The following is a 27,970-nucleotide window of genomic DNA, read 5'->3' on the forward strand; positions in this document are numbered from 1 at the left end:
TAGGAGTGGAGAAAGCGCAGAACCCCGCGGGACTCCACAGGCTACAGGCTAAGGTGCCCACATCGGAGACCTGATCTGCTAGCTGGATCCTCTGCGTCCTCCCTGATAAGAAGGCTGTTAACCATTTGAGGGCTTGCTCTCCTATCCCGAACCTAGCCAATCTGCCCAGGAGCAGTGCATGGCTGATGGCTTCTTGATAACAAGAAGGATGAGAATCATTTCAGCACTTGACTCCCTACTCCCATCCTGGGCCAGGGTGTTGATGACTGCTTCATGATTTGTTTTGTTGGATGCAGATGGCAAGGCCAGCAGGACTAAGAAATATGCCTTGGTATCAGCCACTTTTCTGAGAATGTCATGCAGTATTTCAAGGGCATCTGTTTCGGTGCTACCAGATGGTTGGAGTGAAACGAGTTTAGGAAATCATTTTTGGTCAAATGACAAGAGTTGCAGTGAGATGTAAGTCAGTAGGGAAAAGCATACTATTATTTAGCCTTCAAAAGTGCACACTTTTCATTGCCTCTTGGAAGTGCACTGCATCCTAAAATTCGGTCATGTGCAAGTCTCTCAATTGATAGTCTAATGGTCCTATGACAATATGAAGTAGACATTCGCTTACTAACTTAAAGACCTTAAGATTAGAAGCCTTATTACGATTTTGGTGGCATCATTGGCCGCTGTATCGGCAGTGAGCCTGGCAGTCTGACCACCGTATTATGAGTTGGGCAGTTCGGCTTAGCGAAGACTGTCTCTGGGCTACCGAGAACGCCAGCAGTCTGCCGAGTGCCGGGTTCCGGGTTGGGGAAAGACTGCCGTCATAGGGTGGTTCACCGGGAGCTGCACTGCTGTGTTTCTTAAAATATGCTTGTTCCATCAGCGGAGCTGCTTCAAGGTGGCGGTGTCTAAGGATTTGGGATGCATATTCACCCCTTTCTTCTTCTCCCAGACAGATTTCGATGTGGATCCCTTTCTCCAGGTCCCCCCTTCACAGCAGGATCTTCAGCCGAGGATTACGACTGTTTGCGGCGATTTTCTGGTGACTCCATTTCGAACCATATCAATTGCCCGGACTGCCCACATATGATATGGACTGAACCCCGGTAATTGGAATGTAGTATTTTCCCACATATATCATGCATATGTGTGCATCATATGCTGTCGAAATGCACACATAGGCAACAATATATTTGTAGAAAATACCACCACTGCAATAGCCCAACCTCCATATTACTGGCCAAGTGTTCAACTCTTAATAAGGCGGTCTTTGGAAGGCCAGCGTCGGTGGCTGCTGGCCGGGGCAACGAGGTCCTACGTCAGTCAGACCGCCAAATTCGTAATAAGGCCATATGACTTTTGCATAAATAACTAGGGCCCATGTTAGCAACCAACTGATGGGATTTTCACATTTTACTGCAATCCAATTAAGCATGAGGAAAATGGCTAGAATACTATTCTGTTGTACTGACAGATGCACGGATAGACAGATGAACTGTCTCACTCTCAGGCCAACTGGACAGGAAGGTCTTGATAGATATGTGCTCAGATGCCAATGAATAAGAAAAAGCACGTTAAGAAGGTCAAACATTATGTGGCCCAATAATTGATGGGCAGACATTCTGTGGCACTGCATCTTACAGGAAGAGCACCTGATTGTAAAGCATTCTGAGTACAGTAATGAATAGGCAGGAATGACGGTCCTCCAAAGCTACAACAGGAGAATCTGAATTTTGATAAAGACACAGAGACAAGCATTAAACATAACAATCTTTATTGCCACGCCTCAGCAACCACTTAAAGGCACTTCAAAACACCTGGTAAAGAACACTTCTTAAGAATTAGAATGTTGATAGTCGAACATGGAATAGAATGTAATCCAAATGCGTTCCATTCCCTGGGTCTTTGAAGTAATGCTCCAAGTCAAAAAAACACCTTTCCACTTTTCCGCAAATCCTGTCTTACAATGGCTCTAGGTTTTGAGCAGCACGTAAAACTCCACAATACTCAGCTTCATCTTTACTGGCCATCTGTAAAGGAGAAAAAAATACATAATATTAACAGAAACAAAATCTTTTTTTTTTTATATTCCCCTCAATATGATCCAATAGAAGCAACCTCCCCTCAATCTTATTGCTGGGATGAGAAGGATAATGTTAGCGACGGGCCTTTGATAAAATCCAGATTCTCCTATCATAACTGTGGAGAATCATCATGGTAAGTCCAAAGGCTATCATTATGCATGTTTAAAGCCCCTGAATGCAAAATTATGTATATGGTATAGAGGCCTCAATTAAAACTTCGCAGAGACCCCAGCATTTGGCCAGTCAGTTAACTTCAACATGTCATTCAGACAAAAAAACCTTGTTCACCATCACCTCTCTGACAGAGTGAGCTGTACAGACCGACATATCCGCATCACTATTGTTCATTATCATATTTATCCATCTAGCAATAGTTGTAGAATGAATTTCCTTAAAAGGTTCTACACAGCATATTAGCAGCTGATCTTCACCCAAAGGGCATACTTCCATCACTTCACACACATGCTCTTTCATGCAACACACATATTTGGAAAATCATCAAATCTTGGCTAAAATGTTGTCTTACTCATAGTTTTTATTCTCTTTGTCACTTCAAACAACACACCATCTGAGTGTAATATTTTGTACTTATCTCCAATGGACATCCATCTATCACCGTCCTAAAGATACCAAGCACAACAATGTTGCAATCCTTCAAGGTACTTGTTTCAAAGACAAAAACTTGCCACTGAGTATATCTTGAGATAACCTAAAGTCCTCAGTAACTACCCAAGATTGCCTTCCCTCTTCTACATGAATAGCGCAAAGGTATTTTTGGCCATAAACACACGTTTACGTCCAAAATCCCTTAATTTCCACCTTGCTAGAATAAAAAAAAAAGGATACACAAATGGTTTTACTGATGCAGATTTATTTGTGATTTGTGAGGAGAAATCTGCAGTAGTAAAGATCACCCAGTGGGTGTTAGTAAGAGTTCCAGTGCGTGGTTTGCTTGGAAGTGTAGAAATGCATACAAACATGAATGTATGAAGGTATTCACAAACTTCCATGTGGCCTGTTTTCAGCCTGGAAATGGTGAATTATATTCTGCAGCCAAGGACCACAGTTACTGCCTATGTAAGCTGCAATGGGTAAAGGCACATCCCTAGATTTGGAGGGGCTATAAGAAAAGGGCTTACTCCAGAAGGAAACATATTTTTCCTTTGAATTAAAACAAAAAAATAAAACTTGTTTTTGCACATTCAGCTGCCATTTCCGCTGTGAAGAATTAAATAATATGTACAACGCCGCACAGGGGAAATAGACAGCCTTAGAAGAAGTCACACAAAAGGAGTAATACTACACATGGAAACCTTCACCAGGAGTAGATTTCCATGAATACCTCGTTTGTAAATTGGAAAAGAGTGCAAAAGCACATTCAGGAGAAGTTGTAGGACTCCATCCATACTGTTACACTTTCCTTTCTGATTTGTCAGTGGTATTAAAGTACTCATGAGTAAGCACAAAATGGGAAGCACCTGAACCCAGTTTTATCCCTGATCATCACAATAATCTCCATGTAGAAACAAACTATTCAATACCTCAAGGTTACAAACCTTAATAAGCAATATATCTTCACACTAGCAGAGTGTATTCTCTTATTTATGAACTATACACATTTTAGGATTCTCCTTTGCTTGTAGGATTACAGATATATGCGTAAAAGATTAGCTTACAATGGCCATGGTATTCAAGATGAAAAAACTCAAGACAGTGCTTAGCGGGTATTTTTCACAAACGTTTTCTTTATATGGAAATTTTTATTTAAATATATACAAATTTCTTCTCATTCCAGTTACGGCACTTGGATATTAAACAATAAATATAATACCATAGGAAATCAGATCAATAGAGATGCAATTTGATTGAAATAATGTCACTTAATGTCGAAAACCATTATGCTATCCATTTTGATTCATGAAAGGGTCGGTCAAAATTAATAGATTTATGTCCTTGAGAATGACTATGGATCAGTCCAAAACCTAATATAAGAATAGGAGTAATGAAACTTACATTAAGGAACAGAAAATATCCCATTTACTTATGGTTAATTTTTATTAGTCCGAATCTCACCTTTTTATCCATAGTCCTAATACGTGAGGTCATACAGCAGTGTCGAAAACCCTTTTCAAGGCTATGAACTTGTACCACAAGCACAGCATAGCCTGGAAATACCAAACAAGAGACATCATGACCCAATGTTATGGGAGGGTGGGAATGCAGGACTGTGATGAAGAAAGTAATGCGTGGGAGCAATGAAGATTACTTTTAAGAAATAGATGCAGGCTAACCCTACCTCTGTCAAATTAGCCAATGAAAGAGTTGAAATGGGTATCAGCAGTCCTAAGGGGTAACTTTCATGACAGAAAGACTGCCCAAAAGATTCTGGACCAGGGCGGCAAAACAGCAATCATGCTTCTTGACCTCAGTGCCACATTTGACGCTGTCAATCAAAATATCCTGATTTGCCGCCTTAAGAACCTTGGAGTAACTGGCACGGCCCTAGCCTGGTTCCAGTCCTTCCTCATGGATCGCTCTTTTCAGGTGTTTGAAGGTGATGCATTGTCTAACCAGCTGCCACTCAGTTGTGGGGTATCTCAGGGTTTGTCCCTGAGCCCCACGCTATTTAACATCTATATGAGACGCGCGGCCGAGATTATCCATCCGTTCGGCATAAAGATCATTACCTACGCTGATGACACTCAGCTCGTGGTAGCATTAAACCATCCTGAGAGGTCATCTAGCTCCTTGGGTCCCTGCCTAAAAGTAGTAGCCAAATGGATGGAACTCTCATTCCTCAAGCTCAACGAGGATAAGACCGAGCTAATGCTTCTCGGCAATTCTCTCTCCTTAAACCCTGCTCTCCTCTAGCCAGACTGCCTCAATTTCAATTTCCAGGCTACCAAGCTCTTAGCCACCTGTTACGGCTTAATGAAGTTGCTGCGTAAGATCCTTCCCCTTCTTACCCCCCAGGTCAGAAGGATTATGGTTCAAGCTCTTATTCTGTCTCATCTGGATTATGGTAATGCCTTATATCTAGGATCCCCTTATTTCACTATTCGTAAGCTTCAGGTGATCCAGAACTGTGCGGCCTGCTTTTTCTCTCAGACCACCCGCAGACAATCTGCCAAACCTGCTTTAACCTCATAGCTGCTGCGCCCGTCCAACGGCCGACGGCACCACTACCTCGGGAGTGCTGCCGTTGGACGTTCCAACTGCACCTGCGCAATGGAACGTTCAGCACTGGAGCTGGAGGTGTTAAGGAGCCTTCATTGGCTCCCTGTTAGGGCAAGAATTCAATTCAAAGGCCATGTATTTGGCCCACAAGGCCTTTTGGAGAAAGGACCCGGACATTATCCACCCTCTCATTACCCCTTACCATCCTTCACGGAACTTCCGCTCCAGTTCCTCTTTCCTTGCCGTCTCTACCAAAATACGAATATCAAGATGGGGCAGATGCTACTTTTCTTTCAATGCCTCTACTCTCTGGAATACCCTCTCTTTAGACCTCAGAAAGGAGCCAAATCTATTGGCGTTCCGGAAACTCCTAAAAACCTGTCTCTTTACGGACTCTTTTTAAGCTGTCTGTCTCTTTTCCATATGCGTTTGTCCACAGCGCTGGGAGGCCTCAGGGTAGCCATGCGCGATACAAGTCCAAATTCATTAATTAATTCAAAGAGGATGGGCCTACAATTTTAAAAACACTTCTAGAAATTGGCAGAGATCTTTTTAAATTCAGTGAGCCTCTGAAATAATTGTTTCCGTTTCTGAGGTTCTACATTACTACAAAAATGATCTGGCAAACAATTGAACATCACTGGATTTACTGTCAACTAAAATCACAAATTTGCCTAGTTCGACCTTTAAGTATTTCAGTCACTTTAAAATCAGCTTCTCTAGTTCCTTCTCTCATATTAGTTCAATGGCAAAAATTAATCCCTATTCATATGACCCCTGCACCAATTAAATGGGTGTATGGTGGTGCACATGCGTACAACAGTTCCAGTCAAACAATGACGGATGGCTGTGGGCTGGTAACATTTACAACAACCAGTGGCTGAAGGGGAGGGTGACCTTTTACCTCCCTCTCTCTCTCTCTCTCTCTCTCTCTCTCTCTCTCTCTCTCTCTCTCAGTAACTCGTGTAATATCTAAAAACATCTAGCGCTGTTTGTAGCCAAACATAAAACTAAATGTAGGATTTCCTATGGGAAAATACTTTTTCTGAAGAGACAACAGATTTCCCTACATCCTGGTTGAGTACTGTGAGAAGTAAAACTTGAAGATTTGAATCCTGGTGATTATAAGTAAGAAATCTGGCAATGTGTGCAGATACCTTGATGTCATCTATAGATTTATACTGCTACTGCAATCACCAACATCAGTACTATGTCATCGCAGGCCTCATTGCACCACAAATCCACTGAGTTCTTACCTGTTCACTTGAGTACACGTATTGCTTCATGAAGTCCTTCACCTGATGCAGAATCTTGTCCCCTTTCTTACTTTTCGAAAACAATTCATCTATTGGATCAGGTGCACTGGCTTCTGCTTTTGTGGAAGTGATGGTTCTAAAATAGTAAATATTCCACTTAGTGAAGAAAAAAAAATCCAAATAAGATTATTTACATCAATAGTTTAAAAATGTGAGTGCCTGGTTATTTATAGGGAATTCTCCATTTTCCAGTTGTGACTGTATCTAAAATAATTTGCCTTTTCTGAAACATGGTAGTCAAGCACTCCTAAGGAAATTCCTGGGCATTAGTGGTGCTCTACCAGCAGTGAGGTGTAAAGACAGGAAGCTATGTTCAGTTGCTCTCAGCAGTGACACAACAAACACTTCTATCTAAAGAGTACCTAAAAATATAGGAGAGCAGAACACAAGCATTGTAATTGAATGGACAAGTTTGAGGACATTCAATTCTAATTCTTTTAAAAGGAATACTTAGGTAAAGTGTATGCAATATGGAAAACACGGACAATCAAGACAGCCAACCAACTGGCGTAGTAAAATATCAATATTGCTCATTATCCAGAATATTCATACTCTGCCAATTTATTGGTGGGCAAAGTATCTACATCATAATAATAAAAAGACAGAATATTTAATAGTGGAAATATCTAAGCATAAATGCCAGAGTAAGAAGGATGGGAGTGGGGTGGGGACCACAAACACCTCCCAATAAAGCAGGACTACTGGAGAAAAAGATCAGTCACATGTGGGACTATGGCAAGACAGGCCGATGGTCTGGTGCAGTACAGACTCAGCAGCATGGATTGTTAAAGTTGGCGCAAACCTCAGCCACTGGCACAGCAGGTATAGAGTCAAAATATCGAGTTTTTATTATCGACTAGACATAATATCGAGTAAAAAATATAGAATAGACATAATATCGACTAGCCATAATATAGACTACCAAAATATCGACTAGAAAATTTTATTATCGAATAGAATGGACATAATATCGAATCAAAAATATAAAATGGACATAATATCGACTAGACAGAATATAGACAACAAAAATATCGAATTTAAGGTAAGTTAAAATTAATTTTTATTTTTTGTGTAATATAATTCTGTAGCGGGTTGTGGGTTTATAGGGTAATAGGGTGGGAAGTAATTTAATTATAATTAATTAAATATGTTATTTTATTCATGTTATTTATTTAGAATTAATTGTTTGTTAATTAATTATTAATTGGTAATTAATTAAAATCTAATTGGTAAATAATTTGACTTGAATAATTCATAAATATGTTAATTTTAGTAATTTATTTTCTGTAGCGGGTTGTGTTTTTATAGGGGAATAGGGTGGGAAGTAATTTAATTATAATTAATTAAATATGTTATTTTATTTATTGGTATTTATTTAGAATTAATTGTTAATTAATTAATAGGTAATCAATAAAAATGTAATTGGTAATTAATTTGAATTGATTACATGATAAATATGTTAATGTTTGCCATTTATTTTCTGTAGCGGGTTGTGGGTTTATAGGGGAATAGGGTGGGAAGTAATGTAATTATAATTAATAAAATATGTTATTTTGTTTATTGTTATTTATTTAGAATTATTTGTTAATTAATTATTAATTGGTAATTAATTCAAATATAATTTGTAATTTATTGTAATTGATTAATTGATAAATATGCTACTTTTATTACATTATTTTCTGTAGTGGGTTGTGTGTTTATAGGGGAATAGCTGGGGGAGTAATTTAATTGTAAGTAATTACATTTTTTAAATATTTTTTGGTGTCTAATTTTTATTTATTTTTATATTGTAAATTAATTTATTGGTAATTGGTGAATAATTAGTATTAGTAGGTAATTTTTATTATTAGTTAATTTTTATTTGTAATTTTAATTGATTAATAAATATATTTTATAAAATTGTGAAATATTTTGATTATTTTTTAATTGGTAATAATATTTATGTTATTTATATTTATATATATGAAGTATTTACTTTCCCTACTATTGCACTCACTGGAGTGGGAATAGTAATTTTTACCCATACGCTATCCAACGCTTTCCCTACTGTTGCACTCTCTGGAGTTGGAATAGTAATTTTTACCCCTACGCTATCCAACGCTTTCCCTATTGTTGCACTCTCTGGAGTAGGAATAGTAATTTTTACCCCTACGCTATCCAACGCTTTCCCTACTGTTGCACTCACTGGAGTGGGAATAGTAATTTTTACCCCTACGCTATCCAACGCTTTCCCTACTGTTGCAATCTCTGGAGTTGGAATAGTAATTTTTACCTCTTTGCTATCCAACGCTTTCCCTATTGTTGCACTCTCTGGAGTAGGAATAGTAATTTTTACCCTTACGCTATCCAACGCTTTCCCTACTGTTGCACTCACTGGAGTGGGAATAGTAATTTTTACCCCTACGCTATCCAACGCTTTCCCTACTGTTGCAATCTCTGGAGTTGGAATAGTAATTTTTACCTCTTTGGTCCTCACCCGAGGGGTCCAGTGCCTTGCTTTCTAGGAAAAATCTGAATGAGGCACTGAGAGAGTATGGTTTATCTCTTCTTTTATCCAACTCTTCCTCTGGTAGGCTAACCAAAACCTTCCTAGAAATCAAGGCCCATCCTAAATTTGAGAGCTGGCTGGACGACATAAAGCCTCCTTTAGCCAGGAAATTATATGTCCAGTTCAGGCATGGCTCACTTCCCCTACGGGACTTAACAGACAAATGGCTAAAACCCGTGTCTCCGACATCTGGCATCTGCCCGGGGTGCTCGGGAGCCAAGGAGACAGCTCAGCATGTTTTACTCTTCTGCCCCGCGTACCATCGGCCGAGAGCCAGATGGATAGTACTATTCTGTCGGTCCAGGGGAATCAGGGAGTATAGGGAGGTGGTTAGATTCCTTAAGACCGACATTGATTTTTTGACTGTTCTTTCTACATCTAAATTTCTTTTATTTATGTGGATTATAAGGTGTGCTATCCTAAAACAGGCATCCCCACCTACCCTGCCCTAACCAGGCTGGTTCAATGAGTACTCTACAGACTTGAGATGCTTAGATTTTTTTTTCTGACTAAGATTTTAACCTGTATTTATTAAGCTGCTATTCCTTCCCATGTGTTTTTAATGTAAATCTGACGATGAACATTTTTTGTTGTATGTATTTGCCTTTTTATGTTTTTTTTTAACCGAAATTAAAGCTCTTTGACCTTGGTAAATAATTAGTATTAGTAGGTAATTTTTATTATTAGTTAATTTTTATTCGTAATTTTAATTGAATAATAAATATATTTTATAAAATTGTGAAATATTTTAATTATTTTGTAATTGGTATTAATATTTATGTTATTTATATTTATATATGAAGTATTTACTTTCCCTACTACTGCACTCACTGGAGTGGAAATAGTAATTTTTACCCATACGCTATCCAACGCTTTCCCTACTGTTGCACTCACTGGAGTGGGAATAGTAATTTTTACCCATACGCTATCCAACGCTTTCCCTACTGTTGCACACTCTGGAGTAGGGATAGTAATTTTTACCCCTATGCTATCCAATGCTTTCCCTACTGTTGCACTCACTGGAGTGGGAATAGTAATTTTTACCCCTATGCTATCCAACGCTTTCCCTACTGTTGCACTCTCTGGAGTTGGAATAGTAATTTTTACCACTACGCTATCCAACGCTTTCCCTATGTTGTACTCACTGGAGTGGGAATAGTAATTTTTATCTCTACGCTATCAAACGCTTTCCCTACTGTTGCACTCACTGGAGTGGGAATAGTAATTTTTACTCCTACGCTATCCAACACTTTCGCTACTGTTGCACTCACTGGAGTGGGAATAGTAATTTTTACCCCTTCGCTATCCAACGCTTTCCCTACTGTTGCACTCACTGGAGTGGGAATAGTCATTTTTATCGCTACGCTATCCAACGCTTTCCCTACTGTTGTACTCTCTGGAGTAGGAATAGTCATTTTTATCCCTACGCTATCCAACGCTTTCCCTACTGTTGCACTCACTGGAGTGGGAATAGTAATTTTTACCCCTACGCTATCCAACGCTTTCCCTACTGATGCACTCTCTGGAGTTGGAATAGTAATTTTTACCCCTACACTATCCAACGCTTTCCCTACTGTTGCACTCACTGGAGTGGGAATAGTAATTTTTATCCCTAGGCTATCCAACGCTTTCCCTACTGTTGTACTCTCTGGAGTAGAATTAGTCATTTTTATCCCTACGCTATCCAACGCTTTCCCTACTGTTGCACTCACTGGAGTGGGAATGGTAATTTTTACTCCTACGCTATCCTACACTTTCCCTACTGTTGCACTCTCTGGAGTGGGAATAGGTATTTTTACCCCTACGCTATCCAATGCTTTCCCTACTGTTGCGCTCTCTGGAGTGGGAATAGTAATTTTTACCCTTACGCTATCCAACGCTTTCCCTACTGTTGCTCTCTCTGGAGTGGTAATAGTAATTTTTACCCTCTCACTATCCAACGCTTGCCCTACTGTTGCACTCTCTGGAGTTGGAATAGTAATTTTTACCCCTACGCTATCCAACGCTTTCCCTACTGTTGCACTCACTGGAATTGGAATAGTAATTTTTACCCCTACGCTATCCAACGCTTTCCCTACTGTTGCACTCTCTGGAGTGTGAATAGTAAATTTAACCCTCTCGCTATCCTACAGAAAAAATATTGTATGTTTTGTTAATAATATGTATATATATATATATATATGTTTTAAAATCATTTTTATTTTGAAGTTACAATAATTATTTATTAATTTTAAGTTTATTTAAGTATGTTTAAATTAATTATATTTATTATTATATTACTTTTAAATTACTTTTAAAATATTTTTAAAATTTGATATTTTGACTGTCTATATTTTTTCCTATCGATATTTTGGAGTCGATATTTTTGTACTTACCTGTTTGTAGATAGGAAGTCGATATTCTGGCATTCTATATTTTTACCTCAAAATTTTGGCAACTCGATATTTTGACAGTCGATATTCTGTCAGTGATCCGGCACAGCATAACCACCATCTTAGGCGGGCTAAGTGTAAAGAAGGTAATAGCAAACTGCAGATGAGACGCTAGGTACAACAAAATTTGTGAATTGGACACAGAGTCAAATATCATGAGTTCTAAACCTTCTTGGCCTTCTCCTCCCACAGTATGATAAAGTAAGTTTGTGTAAATTCATACAGAGTGGCGGTGAGGGGGCAGGTCTGTGATCCATAAAAAGAAGAAAGCTTTGCATCATTCAAAAATGTAGACCCTGCATACTTTTTCGTTAGCTTTAATCCATGTTCTGCAAGAGGCCTCACCATCTCTCCCAGGTGATGTGCCTTCTTATTTGAATTTCCAAGGAGTGAGCCACTGTATAGTACCTGAAGTTGGAGACAAAATTATATGATTACACCTTTGGATCAATTTTCAGATGCAAACAAACACTGACTTTTGATATGAGCCATCTTCAAAAGGCTTAAAGTACGATGATCGCCCCTAAAATGAGTAGATAGGGCAGCTATGATACTGAGGTAGGAGTCCTAGAAATACATGCTCTAATTCATCTGCATACTTAAGTTAAATTTAACCTGAAATAAACTCACATTTGGTATTCCCAAAATGTAGATTTACACCTAGGGTGCTCGAACTGAGAACCCCCACCCCCAACAGCCCAGTTGGGGGGGATGCAATCCTTAGCCATGGGGTTAGACAACCAGCCCATACCACAAAAATACAGCTTCAAGAGCCATGCTTTGAAGACCACATACCCTGCTATGCTTCATGTGGTTGTCATGTGTTGGTCTGTGCACCACAACAGGGCGAGGCATAGAAACCTTAACAGGATAGCACCGGATGGCTATCGTTACAGCTGATGCATATTTCAGATGGATCCTTGAATCACCTTGACAACAATATGCCCGACCCTCACAAGTTTATCACCACACCAGTACTTGCGGAAAGGAAAATTTCCCAGGAGAGGAACCCAATGGCCATGCAGGAGAAGGGAAAGGGTGACACAAAGGAAGGGAGAAAGGTTCAGATTAGGACTTTTGTTCAAGGAGAAGGGGCCAGGCCTACTCCTTTTGGTGATGAGTAGTCCCGGGCCCCATCATGTTTAAAACCCTCTCTAGAATAAGGAGGTGAGAGAAGGTGAGACAAGTATGAAGGGATTTAAAAATTGGGAAGCCAAGTTAGCAAAGAGTTATTGGTGGAGTAAAGCAGACTTACTCTGACCTTCCTTTCTCTTCCACAGACAACTGTAGTGGATGTTTATGAGGGATTTAAGTGAGATGTGTTAAGATGTTTGGTTATTTATTGTGGTGTGTGACCTATCTTGATAACCTTCCTTTTAATTCCACAGATTGATCCGAATCATGTTTAAAACCCTCTCTAGAATAAGGAGGTGAGAGAAGGTGAGACAAGTATGAAGGGATTTAAAAATTGGGAAGCCAAGTTAGCAAAGAGTTATTGGTGGAGTAAAGCAGACTTACTCTGACCTTCCTTTCTCTTCCACAGACAACTGTAGTGGATGTTTATATAGCCGAGATACCCGCCACCCCCTCTCAACACAATCCCCAAAGGAGTGAAACCGGAAACAGTTCTTGAAGTTTTTGGAAGTGGGATGGAGTGACCATCCCGGCCGTATTTATTAAAACAAAATTAAAACATTAAACGTTTCATGTTATGTACAATTTCATTACCATATTGCGATGTTTGGCTAACCTTAACAGATTCTCTAATACAGAGGTTCTCCTAGCCGAACTAGCAACCTACAAAACATTTCTTGACATATTGAAATTGTACAACCTAACGTTTAAGGGCCAACAGCAAGGTCATAACCGGTGTCAAGATCCCTAACCGGACTTACCCCTCCCACTTGGGATGGGCGACAGCACGGAGGCGTACCTCAAGTGCAACTACTACCAATTTCCCTTGACTTGACGGGGGCACCTAAAACTCGACGCCAGTTAAAGGTCGTTCGAATACTCGTGTGAGGTATCTAGAAGGTATCGTGGCCCTTATCCCAACCCCACACAACTTACCGCATCTGCCGTCGCAGATGTCACTGGCCCCGGGAAATTCCCCAGGAGGGGGCTGTAACCCCTCCTACAAAGGAAGGGGCCTTGACCGCCTTTCCTTTACTTCCGGCGACCCATCCTTAGAAGGGACCGCCTCCCCATTGAGGGGCCAATGGCCACCTCTCCCGAGCGCTCCCATCCGTGTTGGGTGACGCCCACTCATAGGGATCTACTAATTAGTGCTCACCGATCATGACCTTACCGCCACAGGCCCGGATAGTTGACCGGCTATCCGGGCCCCCCACCAAAACTCCTAGCTAAAGGTCATGTTCCAACGTTTTTAACCATGCTAAGAAGTCTCCTATGAGTAACTCATTTCCCACCCGAGACAAATGCACACCATCCCCCATATACATGCTGTCATCATTAATACAACCGTGCGAGATAGAATGCAATGTCCTGGAACGGAACAACCTACTCATTTTGTTATTAAGTTTCCTAACAGAATGGTTCAAAGCAGGGATCGAAATAGCCCCCCGCCACTCCTTTCGTGGGATGATATGAGACCACGCAATTATGCACCCCGGAACTTTCCTCGCCAACCAACTTACGGTGGAAAGCATCGCCTCCAGGAGAAGTCGTCTACCGGTGGTGACCAAATCATTGCCCCCTAAATGTACTATGACTATAGACGGCGGTGACCTCATCCGCCCTAACAAACCCTCAAAGTAAGCTTGAAACTGGTCAATACAGAGACCGCCCCTTCCGTAGAAGGACATCCTGTACCCGTATTCCCCAGCTACGTGAATCATGTCACCTGCTTTGAATACGTCTGCGGCACGCCTCACGTATGAGTGGCCCACGACCCACACCTCCTTTCTCACAGCCGGTGATGTCTGACCGCTGGCCCGGTGTTGGGTCGACTGCATAGTCCGCCCCGCCTCGAAGGCTTGCGTAACTGAAAACCAAACAAAAGACAAGAAGCGTGAGTACATTGTTACAGCTTCACAACATGTGCAACCGCACATACCTCTTATAACAATTGGAGGACCAACGCCCCACTCGTTTTACTTGTTCCACATTAAGACCCCTGGCTGCAGCTTCAGTGGCAGCCCCTATCCGAAAGGAATGGGTCCCAAACTCACCCGGGTCCAAGCCTGCTGCGGTAATTGACATCGCGAGCACCCGCTGAAACTGAAACTTTGTCAGTGGGGTGGCGTCCGCGTGTCTCAACATTGTCCCCCCCCATGATGCCACCCTTTGTGCTAGGTAGTCCTCTAAACACCTCACCGGACACATGGAGGACCCTGGAATCCTGCGAATGACTATGCAGTCTCCCACCCCACTTTGATCGGTTTTGGACTTGACAAAGGATACCGTCATAGTCTCACCCCTGATCTGAACGTGTTCCCGGCACAAACCCCCCGCCACATCCCGCTTGCTCCTTGCCACCAGCTCACTTATCCTCATAGCCCCGTGAAATGCAAGCGTAAAAGCGGCTCGGAACAAACAGGCCTCGAACTGAGACGAGCATATGTCGGGGAGTGTGGCCAGCAACTGGGACAACCTATCCAGACCTATCGGGCGCCTCTCATCTACTCTGCGACCCTCAAGGCGTTGCCACCCACGCATCGCTTTCTGTACAGCAAAAGACGCTGTCGGGTCCTGGATATTATGAGCCCTGGCAACAAAGGAGATGGCAGCACGATGCCTCTGGGCTGTAGCCACCGACTTCCCAGCCTTACGCAAGGACATCAGAAAATGTACTACCCAATCCTCATGCCCCCAAAGTCCCCCTCTCTCAGTCCCCAAAAAAGGCCAAATAAGCCCGAAACGCCCCTTCGTATGCCTTCCTCGTCCTTGGTGCTAGGCTCTCTCCCACGAGGTAACGAAGTTCGGGGCACCGAGAGACCAGAGAGCTTCGGGAAAGGGTGCTGGCTCGGGGTCCGCTGAGGGAAGGAAACCCGAGAAAGCCTGCATTTGAAAACGAGACAGTGCATCAGCAGCCTGATTCATCACCCCCGGGACATGCTTTGCTCTGAATACCACGTTCAGTTGCATACACAGTAAGACAATCTCTTTAAGCAGCCTCAAAATCATTTTACAACGTGCTGCCTGACTATTAATGCATTCTACAACGGTCATATTGTCAGACCAAAATATGACAGAATGATTTTTGAAACCATCGGGCCAGGATCTGAGGGCCACCAAAATAGGAAACAGCTCAAGGAAAGCAATATTATTCGTCAGCCCCTCATCGTGCCACCATGTTGGCCACTTTTGTGCCGACCATTTTGTGCCGAAGATGGCGCCGAAACCCATGCTTCCCGCTGAATCCGTCCACAGACCCAGCTCTTCAGAGGACAAGGCCGGTTTGTTCCAGACGACTCGACCATTGAAATCCGCCAAGAATGCTAACCAAATACGCATGTCTTGGCGGACCTCGGCCGATAACCTCGTGCGATGGTGGCCCTCTTTTAGGCCGACCATCGCCTGTGCAATCGAACGGGAGAAGGGGCGGGCCATCGGGATCACCCTTAAGGCAAAATTCAACTTCCCCACCAATTGCTGCAATTGATGCAGCGTAACTTTAGATGCAGTGATACACATTTGCAGGGCTGTCTTGAATTTCGATACTTTGGAAGCTGGTAAACGAAAACAACCCTCACTAGAGTCCAACTCGATCCCGAGGAACTCGAGGCAAGTCGTGGGACCCACAGTTTTACCTGGTGCCAACGGCACGCCAAATTGATTCATTAAAACACAAAATTCAGTCAAGGCCCGGGCACATTCATCATCCCCAGCGGCCCCAAGGAACAGAAAATCATCGAGGTAATGCATCACGTTCCGAAAACCTGTTTTCTTCGTGTAAACCCATTGCAGAAAACTACTGAATTTCTCGAAATAAGCACAAGATATCGAGCACCCCATTGGCATACACCTGTCCATGTAATACAAACCTTGAAACATGAATCCCAACAAACGTTGATCATCCGGGTATACCGGGAGCAAACGGAACGCTGACTCGATATCTGATTTCGCCATCAGCGTCCCGGGCCCCAGGCGATTCAAAATGGCGACGGCCTCATCGAATGATGCGTACCGCACCGAACACATTTCTGGATTAATTGCATCGTTTACAGAAAGGCCATGAGGGGCTGATAAATTGTGAATCAATCGAAACTCACCCGGGTCCTTCTTGGGGACCACCCCTAAAGGAGAACAAACAAAGTTCGGTACCGGGGGGACAGGAAACGGGCCGGCAACCCGACCTCGGGTAACCTCTTTCCGGATCTTATCCTGCACTACAGTTGTATGCTGCAAGACGGAAAGTTGATTTTTGCACGACCCGACACCCTGAAAGCTACCTACCGGGATGCGGAAACCATATGAAAAACCGTTTCGTAGCACCCCAGCAGAAGTACGATCAGGGTATTCGCTGAGCCAGGGAATCATCGCCAGGGTATCAATCGGGGTTGGTAAAGGCGCCCCTCGGACTATATTAGACCTGTTTAGCGCCTCCTCTACCCCCATTTTCACCCGATTTGGCTCTGCACGAGGACTCAGGATGGGGTGCCCCACAACCACTACATTCGTGTTTGAACTTACAAGACCCCGGGGGCCTAGTACATTTGCTTCTGTTGAAATTGAAACAGAACCCCCTCTTCCCTGTATTGCCGGCGGGTCTCGGGTAATCGTCTGTACCCGAACCCGACCGAAAGGGCGTCCCCCCATTTTGGCGGGAGGACTCACTAACAGCACTCCCTACCAATGGCACTTTCAACATTCCGGACTCTTTCATCTTATTCCACGTTAAAGAATCGTAACAGTCCCAGGTTAAACTTTTGTTATGCTCCATCGCTTTCCTGAAAAGGTTGTCATAACAGAACCATTGGTTACCTTGATGTGATGTCGAGTACCCCATAATTCGTGACTGATATACTGGAAATTCAGGGAGCAAATCAGGCCTACGTTCCCCCAAAATTGCCGTGAAAATTCCCCAAGCATTACCCCAGTTACCAATATTTTCATTCACTTTAAAGGCGGCCATTTTTGCGCGCCAAACACTCGGATGCATCAGATCCTTTTGACCTTTAACAGTTTCGACCTCATAGTGATCAACGAGCAGGGAGAAAATGTTAACGTATTCCCCCGCCCAAATCTTTTCCTTTATTGGCAAAGGAACATGTTGCCCCAGTCTTTCTCTACGAGAGGGTGTTGACTCATCCCTTGCAATCGGCAATGGCCGCTTACCTGCACCGGACGCTGCTTCCGTCCCTCGTGGCTTGTCTATCGCCGCATCCGGCGCGGGCACCTTGGCTGTATCACGTTTCTCGCGCAACTGCTTTATGAGAGCTTGCGCTTCGGTAGCCATGGCGCCCCCATTACTGTCCCCCAACCATGCTGCTAACTGTGCCGCCAACTCAGGAGGCATATCTCCGGCAGACGTCGGGGTAACTATCACGGGAATCGGATTCCCCTCATCCGGTACCGGGGCCGGTACCGGGGCTGGCGCCTCGAGCGGAGAACAGGGAACCGGGACGTCTCCCCCGACCGGCCCCCTTCTCGGCCTCTTTGGCTTCCCTCCGGCCGGTGGACGCCCCGATCCCTCCTCGCCGTCTCGCTCCGCCAACCGCTTCTTAATTTCGGACATATCCTTCATGAGTGCCCGAACCAACTGGTCAGTCGACATTCTCTTTGTTCCTTTCTTGGGCATCCTTTCGACGAAGTATCTAAAAGACAAAGAGAAAGATAAAAACGCTCAAAATTGGCTCTTCGTTCTGTCCCGAGCTCACGTGCAGCGAGGAGGTGCAGCTTCAGAGCACAAGAACAAGAGGATGTCTTCTGGTCTTGCGTCCCTTTTTATCCGTCTTCAGGGCGGGCGTATACCCGCCCCTGCCTGCCCCTGAGGGCGTGGCTGGCTGCGTCGGTGTCTAGGCCAGCCCACTCTAGGGCGGGAACGGGCGCGCCCCAGCTACGCCGCTTCGGGCATACCAGCTGAGACGCGCCTCCCGCCCAAAAATGGCTTCCCGGGGGGATCGAGGCACTCGGCCATAAGTTCGGGGGGACCGATTCGGTCGCCCCTTTCCATGAGGGATTTAAGTGAGATGTGTTAAGATGTTTGGTTATTAATTGTGGTGTGTGACCTATCTTGATAACCTTCCTTTTAATTCCACAGATTGATCCGAATCACTGACAGAATATCGACGTTAAAAATATCTGAGGGTAAATATCGATGTCAGGTATATCTACATTATGGTAAGTACAAAAATATCGAAAAAAAATATTGTCAAAAATATTGTTGAAAATATCGTTTTTTTAAAATGTTGTAAAATAATGTAAAATAAAGTAAAAACATATGTTTAAGATAAACATAGTTCAAAATATGTTTAAAATGATAAATAATACATATAGGGGTCGATTCCGATTCGGGAAACTAATCTGTACGATGATTCGTATTTGTAGTTCTTTCCGTACGAATCATACAAATCAGTCCGAATCGTGTAGTACGATCGGTAGGAAAAAAATACGTCCGAATCTTTGTGAACCGTACGAAAAGCAAGGTAGAATCCGTACAATGCGGACCCTCACGGTGAACCGTACAAATCATAAACTTGCTGTACGACCCGACAAGTATGATCCGGACTGGGGAACGAGTATGCGATTCGCACGGAAAACGTCATATGAGCAATTTGTACGGAGAACCACACAATCACATACGCACCGTACCCCTGCAATCATGGGGAATGCACCTTCCAACTTTGCACCGTACCCCTAAGCACCGTACGCCTATGCACCGTACACCTATGCACCGTACCTGTTGAGAAGTTTTGCTGTGCAAAGATTTCTAAGGCCTGGCACCCAGGACTGTTTTTAAACTGACCTCAGGCTTCAGCAGTGGACACATGCAAGTGCAGAAAAAGGCTGCTGGCCTCTAAACTGCCATGCCCCAGGGTACTGGGGACTTCTATGTAGTTCTATGTAGCCCTATTATATACTAGGGGCCAATGGGGTAGGTTATGCCAATCACAGGGGTACCCCACCATACCATTGTGTACCCTAGTATATGTAGGTGTTTTAACTGTATTCGAATGTGTCTCTTTCAGCATAACACTGGCCCTGGTTAGGCAGAGCCAAGGGTCAGTCAGAGTCAGTTACCATCAGTACCATTCAGCAAAACGTTGGGGGGCCCAGGGCACAGGATGACTTTGCAACAGTTATTATCCTGGCCTAACTTAGTTTTCCCTCTCAGGCACTCCTATTCAACCAGCTATACCTGTGTTTTACCCTTTCCCGTCTCTGTGGCTCCCGTGTCTATTCTGGATGTGTGCTGTTAACTTGTGAACCCTGTTAGTAAGGAGGAAGTGGTTAGTAGAAATGCAGTATTAGGTATGGGCTGTTTAATTCATTCTAACCATTGGAGCTACATATTGTACACCCAGCCACAGATCTTTCAGCTTTTTTCCTGGATGAGAAATCTGGTCCTATCCCACTGGATGTGGGATTGGATTATAGTAGCAGGCACATACGAGAACTCAAAAGAATATTAAAATACACATACAACTGACCATAACATACATGTCACGGTTGGTGTGATTGACCAAGGTATACACAGCATAACATTGACAACATGCGGTAGTTTACATCATCAATTAATGCAATATCCATTGGTTAGCAGAACAACACAGAGAACAATATTGGCACATCAGGGTTACTATGTGGTCACATATCACATAACATAACATCACATTAAGAATGAGTACATTACAAGTAATACTGTATGTGCCAGAAGTTTTCATATCATAGTCAGTACATGAGAATTAGTGCTACTTCTTATGGTTTCCACAAACAAGGTGTGGACACTTATCAGCACAGAGCAGACACTGTTATCTCACACCATTATGTAACATTTTCTCTTAATATGCTCCACTAAAATCTGCAGCCAAAATTGGAGCAGCTGATGCCTATTTTAGAGCAGTTCTCAAAAACACCAAACCTTACTCATAGCTTAAAACGGAAGCATTTCCGAGAGAGTGGTAACTATAGCACAAACGTAGTGGCCCATAAAGGCTGCACCTGACCTGTGTTCCGAATATACAATTCAGCACAAGTACATACAAATGTGTGCACACACAACAAGCACCTGCTGCCATGTACCAACTCAGGTTTCAAATGACAATAAAGAACACAGAGATGCACCAAAAAATAACCCAAACAAGGATCTGGGTCTTGTCTTTCTTTTCTTTTCTATAAAAAGCATCACACGTGTGAAGACCGCCAACGCATTTCGTCCATAACAATAGACTTCTTCAGAGCTGCAATACAATAAGTATGTACAACAAATAAAAACCAAACATAGAAAACCAAACATAACGCCCAATCCTAATACATGCTACAATACTCAAATTAGGTAACAATAGACATTGTGAAACATGTAAATATTAAAGTACAAAAGTGCAAAAAGTACAAAAATGCAATTAATGCCAAATGTAGTGCATCAAAGTCAATACAGAACAAGTGCCACCAAAGGTCTGTCTGGCTGCCCTTATATGAAAAAAGGAAGCCACGATAATTGCAGGTAGGCCAATTCTATGGCGTGAATGACATTATAAGGGAATCTGGAGAAAAGATTATCTTATATTAGATGGTGTCTCCAAGTCCTTCACTAGCCTTTGAATGGAATTCCACATGCATAAAAAGTACGTTCTAGAAATATCTCCAGCTATGGCACTGCTTCATTTGCAAGACAGGAACACAAAAGTATGATGTGGTGATCTTGCCATCACATGGTTATCTGGAGAAGAGGGATGATGATAAAAAACTGATGTTGGGATTATACAAGCTGCTGGTAACAGAATTCTCCTCTGAACCAACTGAACTTCTCCTGAGGAAGTTTGGTCATGAAGGCCCATGATAAAGTTCTCAGTGAACCCTACCTTAAAATTAGTATTTTCAAGATCTTGCAGAATACTCTCTGGATCGCGTATAAACCACATAGGGCAAAAATATTAGCCTTTGCAAGTTGCTGGCGACAGAGAGATATTCATAGTTTGCGGAAATACACCAACCTACACTTCTAATGGCATTGAATATGGTGTACCATTGTTGAGAAAAGTAGCTGCTCTTCACCCACTTCCTGGCATTAGAGATCCTTCATTATACCAGGGGCATTGGAGGGTTGAAAAATTACAAAAAATGGTGGATAGACTCTACTCTAGTGGTAGTGAAATTATGTATCCTTAGAGGATGGAAATTGACAACTATGCTAACATGCCATAGCGCATTTTAGCAGCCGTTTTGTCAACGCCTCGCTTTGTATCTCTAATGAGATGCAAAGTGGGCATCACTGGGCGTACCCCTGACGGATTACCTTGTAAATTATGGCTAAATGCACATCGCAATATTTACAAGGTGGCCCTCAGGATTTTAGCAGACATTAGGTTTTGGCGAAAACCGAGGTTTTCGCCAAAAACTAACGTCTGCTAAAATCCTGACTAATGTATGTTGACAATGGGAGGTGGATTGGTGTGTTACGGCCACAGGGTCGTATCATCAAGCATATCGCCGTTTTGCAGGGAACATCACTTGGAAAACCAGCGATGTTCCCTGCAAAACTGCGATTTCCCCGCTATCGCAGGATTATATATCACCCTTGAGTTAAGCGTTGAGGATAACATGCTAACTCAGCGATTTAATTCAGCGATAGCCGGCGTTAGGGAAATCAGCGCTAGACGCGCTGGGCAATTATTATCACCCCCTCTTTGTTGATATGCCCCAAAATGTATTGGTCAGTTTGCATTGGAAGCTTTTATATTTTAGTGCTAAAAAGAATCAAAGAGGGTGGTGCACAAGAGTTGAGCCAGGTCAGATTTGCAGAATGTAAATTTACAGAGAGCAGGCACAAATGAAAAGACATGTTCAGATGGCGATAGTCCTTGATGATGAGCATGAAAAACTTAAAATGAGAAGTGATTGATTGCCAAGATAAGGAACAAACCTAAAAAATGAAACAACTCTTGGTTTTACAGAGAATTTCTCCTCTGGTGAAATTCTGTAATAAATTTGTAGGAAGATGGAAAGTTTTATATAACCATTTTCAATAATGTGTCCAGGAAGCTATAGATTTTCTAGGCTGCTCTGAATAGACACGTAAGAGGTAATCCAACATCTATCTAGCAAGACAGATTTTGCTCTGACATCATCTTCAGAATTATGGAAAAATGGCAAATAAATTGTAGGGTACAAAGGCAATGCTGAAGAGGAAGTCTTGAAATATTCCAATATTTTCATGTTGTGCCAGAAAAGTCTGATCATCTTGAGTGTTATTGATGCTTCACACACAAGACAATGTGGTACAAATAATGGCAAAGTCTTATTTCAGTTCGATTGGTCTTCACTCTAGTGCTGAATACATATTTTCATTAAGTCACAATATATAACTGGTTACAATGGAGATGGGCCTACTTCTTATGAATCAATCACAATATGTAGGAGCACTAAGAGTTGGTAAATGGAGCACCAGTCAGATAAGGAGAGACACAGCTGTTAGAGTATAAGAAAGCAGTCAAAAGGTTTTGTGTGAATAAGGATGTTTCCAATAATTGTAATCTTTGGGATTCCTTCAAGGCATTTTAAGGGGCTTTAGTACTCACATCTGAATATAAATTGAGGTGCGGGAAGGAATTATTTTGATACACACATTAAATTGAAACCTAACAAAGATAGCCATTTGGTTTGATCTGAAGATGGCTGCACTAATGAATATAAAAACAATCATGGCAAGACTAGAGAGACTGAGATGATTTTTTAGCCAGGAAAGGTAACAGAAAATGTGCTCGGATTGGTCTGAAATAGTATGCAAATTGCATTAGAGCTGCTAAATCTTTTACCAAGCAGATCACAAGGACGCAGGGGCTGCATTACAGACGAGGCACATTTTCATTGTTTGCGCCGGCCACACCTTTTAAAAGGTGTGCCCGATGAAAACAATGAAAATGTGCCCTATTATGATGAATGCGGATTTATAACAGTTTATCTGTGATGTTTGCATAAATTGATGATTTTTTAATAATGAAGTAAAAAAAAGTTTTTTCAAAAAATAAAACAAAGTCAAAATTGAAATGAACACTACTGGGTCACATTGAGTCGATTTGAAAATTGACTAAAGAAATATCAGTATTGGCATGTTTGTTGTTGCTTACAGCACTTGTTACATATTATATAGAACATTGGTCCCTACATGTGGACAGGATGAATTGCAAAACAATAATCAAAACACCTAATAAGTGTAACGTCTTTTGTCCAACCGGACAAGAAGTTTTATTTTAACGTTCTAGTCAGTAAAACAAAAATGCAAAGACACTAAAATAACAAGTGGGCAGAGCCGTGACCCACAACATGCAAGACAAAACAACGAAAGAAATGGCCAAAAGGGCAAAGTTACAATAAGTCTGTGTACTTGTATTCAGTGTTACAGACGCGAATTTTCATAACCACAACTTTGCATTTTTACAATATTTCAATATCATATTGCATAAGGGGTTTTAAAGGTCGACGACGTTTCAATGCCTTATTTGATTATGGGCATCATCATCAGGACAAAGAAATAATCATTGTTGTCTTTTTACAAACATTATTTTCACTATGCCTTTCCGCATTACTTTAACGAGGAGAAATTACAGGGAAAAATAAAATAAAAGGAGGGAAAAAGAACAATTGAGGCATAAGGTTAGGCATGTTGATTAAAGAAGACTCATCCTCACAGTTTTTTAAAAGCAATGTGGAGTTTTTGTGAAGGTGCCAGTGATGAATAACCCTTTTAAAAAAACGTTTTGAAAAAGCGTTAGGTTGGTAACCTTGTGAGTGCCGGCTGTGCTTGGAGAGCTCAACGTAGTGCCTGTTTGGTCAAGGACGGCCTCGGGCTGATAGGTGGCTATAGATCGAAATGTGAACTAGTCACGGTGAAGGCGAACCAGTGGAAACAATGATCGTCAATTAACTACAAAAGCGTGGCAAAAGAGGGCTAAGGCATATCAACTGATTTAGAGTTTCAACAGGCCGAATATAAAAGTGAGCGCAATGCCGGTATTTACAAAAGGGTAGTGAGGCGATTGGGTAGGGAGTGGAAGGGGTGTTGGAAAACGGCGCAAACATATTTTGGTGCGAGCGATGTGTCAGAACATGCACAAACGGTGGGCGCAGCATGTAATGGGACCTGTCATACCTGCGAGCATGGTGGAACCGGGTCCAAAGAATTATTGGAGGGAGTAAATTCCACTCGTGATAGTATCTGGGGAAAACAGTAAAGTAAATTACGAAGGGTCCCAAGTGCCTAAGGTCAAAAGTGCGTGTTGAGCGAGGAAATAAAATTACCCAAAACAGCCTTTTCCGAGAATAGCTCGTCTGTATCCAAGGGCTGGGTTGAGCGTGATAGCTCGATCTGTGGGGGAAGGAATTAGCAGTATTTAACGGGTTGGAGACACTGAGAGAAGGTCTCCAGATTTAGTTATTCCACTAATCGGCGAGTGACTTACTTGTGAGGCTGGCAGCTCTGTGGCAGGTACAGCAGTCTGGTGGTCGTTTGCTGAGTGTCGGGAGCCATTATTAAAAACCTAGGCAGGCTGCAGACAGCGATGAAGGACTATGCATGACATGTGCTACACCTTCACCAGTGGGGCGGCCATCTTAAGGTGGTGTGTTAATGTGGTGATTTTATTTACAAAATAGTTTGAGTGCAGTGATTAAAATAACAGCGCAAGGAAATTCAGAAAATTGCATATAAATAGTGGCACATGTACAAGAATTACAGTAAGGAGGTCCAATCTTCAATGCGATTTAGGCCGTTTCTGATGCTGTTAGTTTTTACAATCCAATGGAGTTCTTCTTTATTGAGCAATTGCGAAATGTCTGCTCCCCTAGGAGGGGCTTTGATGGTGGTCACAACTGTCCAGCGTAGATCGTTTTCACTGTGGCCTTTTTCAGAAAAATGTTCCACCAGTGGTGCATTGGCCGTTTTACATCGGATCCTGCTTCGATGTTGGCCGATGCGTAGTTTTACTTTTTGACTGGTCTGGCCTATATAGATAAGCATACAAGGGCATACAATGGCATATACTAAATTAGCAGAATTACAGTTAGAAAAGTACTTTCGCTCAAATTTAATATTGTCATATTCAAAGGTTTTGCCCTCAATTGTTGACTCGCAGCATATACAGTTTCTGTATTTTGTATGGCCCAAAAGGGGAGGGAGGCCCCATGCATCATTAAGTGTCATTTTGAGAAGTGGCTGTGGTAGGAATGCTCTTACTAGGTGATCCTTAATGTTCTTGGCCCTTTTAATTGCAAACATTGGGCGGTCTAGTGTAAGTTGACCTGCGTTGAGAACTGGCCAATGTTTAAGTACACTTTTTTTAACAGCATTGGAAGCAGGGGAAAATGTGGTTATGCAGATCAGTCTGTCTTGTTCCTTTTTCTGTTTTGGTTCTAGTAGGGCCTCCCTTGGGCAATACCAAGCCCTTTTTAGGGAGCGGCGCACCAATTTCCGTGGATAACCTCTATTTCTAAGTTTTTTGCTGAGGGTTTTGGCTTCTGAGAAATAATCCTCTCTGAAGTAGCAATTGCGTCTGACACGCAAAAATTGAGAGAAAGGGAGAGAGTCCCGCAGAGCCCTGGGGTGGTGGCTACTGTATGCCAATAGGGTATTGCGTTCTGTGGGTTTCCGGTGCAAGGAGGTAGTAAGGCGTCACTCAGAGTGTTTTATTTCTAAGTCAAGAAATGGTATCGATTCATTGCTACTGGACAAGGTGTATTTGAGACCCCCACTATTGTTATTCAGCCAATGTTGGAACGAATGGAGATTTTCTGAGGTTTCAGTCCATAGCAAAAAGATGTCATCTATATATCTTTTCCACAAGGCAATGCCGTTGTGGAAAGGATTAGATGCATCTAGAATGGTGTTGTTTTCTAGATGGTCCATGTACAGGATAGCTAGGTTGGGGGCGAAAATTGCGCCCATCGAAGTACCCCTTACTTGACCATAGAATTGTCCCTCAAACAGAAAGAAGTTTTTTGTCAGGCAAATTTCTAGTAGCTGGAGGATAAAAATAGATGGTACATTGTGTGGGCGTACTCTTGTTTCTAGAACTTTTTCAATGACACGGAGGGATTCGTATTGTGGAATGTTGGTATACAGTGATTCCACATCCAGCGTGCACATGGTGCTGGATGTGGGATCAAATGGGTGTTCCTCAATCATGTTAATCATGGACATACTGTCCTTGATGTAACATATAGACTTGGGTACAAAGGGTTTGATAAAAAAATCTATGTAGTGGCCAAGTGGTTCTAATACAGAACCACAGCCAGAGACTATGGGTCTGCCAGGGGGGGATTGTGGGTTTTTATGGATTTTTGGTAAACAGTAAATAACTGGAATGCGAGGACATTTGGTATTTGAAAGTTAAATTCTTTTTTGGACAGGAAACCTAGGTCAAGTCCTTCAGTGGTGAGTTTTGTGATCAGTTCCTGAATCTCTGTTGTAGGATTGTGGGGGAGTTTGCAATAATGCTCGGTGTTGCTAAGCTGGCGTAGTATTTCTTCTTTATATAGATCAATATCTTGAATCACTATGCCCCCTCCCTTGTCGGCAGGGTTAATTATAAGGGACTGATTGTTTTTGAGGGAGGCAGCACTTGTTACATCATCAATGGGATTCAGCATTAATAATTCAACTAAAAATATACTCTGTGTTTTCCTATTCAGGAACATTCAACAATTGTTTACAATATATAAATTCATCCAAAGAATAATAAATACAATTTTCTAAGGGGCTAATGCCCCAAACACAATAGTGGTGCAAAGTGTTGTTCAATCTGCACCCAGTTCTGAGCTGAACAGGATGGAATATATCAGTCAGTCAATTAGGCTTTATTTCGATATGATGCATATCTTAAAAAGCAATACATATACATAAAAACAATAAAAATATATTCACAAACTGCGCATGAGTTCAGCAATTCTGTGGATGCAAATCAACATTTGCACATTCTGCCTCTATTATTTAAAGCAGATTTTACTTGCTGCAAAGCATGGGGCATTTTGGATCTAACTCGCAATCCCATTTTGTGTGCAATGAGAGTTTAATTGGAAGTAACCCCAATGTTATAATCACAACCTGCTTGTTCAGTTGTATTTAGAGTATCATGCATGAGCCAATCAAATGAAGGAAAACAAGATGACATGATGCATTAATCAGACCTTTACCTGGCAATATGCAGCCATCTTGAAAAAGGCTAGTGCAAGAAAGAAGTTCCAGTCATTTAGGAGAGGAGGAACATTTCTGCAGCAATAATATACTGAAACCAAATCTTCAAG

The 27,970-nt window shown here is 42.1% G+C and overlaps 1 long non-coding RNA gene across 1 annotated transcript; it reads right to left on the bottom strand.

Moving 5' to 3' along the window:
- Nucleotides 1-6,517: 6,517 nt before the first annotated feature.
- On the bottom strand, nucleotides 6,518-27,966 carry LOC147689148 (uncharacterized). The gene is made up of 3 exons (XR_015300593.1): nucleotides 27,860-27,966; nucleotides 11,856-11,959; nucleotides 6,518-6,647 (listed from the first exon to the last, which is right to left on the bottom strand). It is a non-coding gene; the product is annotated as an uncharacterized LOC147689148 (long non-coding RNA).
- Nucleotides 27,967-27,970: the final 4 nt, after the last annotated feature.

The sequence above is a fragment of the Lissotriton vulgaris genome, chromosome 10 (assembly GCF_964263255.1).
Source record: "Lissotriton vulgaris chromosome 10, aLisVul1.2, whole genome shotgun sequence".
In the NCBI taxonomy this organism is placed as follows: domain Eukaryota; kingdom Metazoa; phylum Chordata; class Amphibia; order Caudata; family Salamandridae; genus Lissotriton; species Lissotriton vulgaris.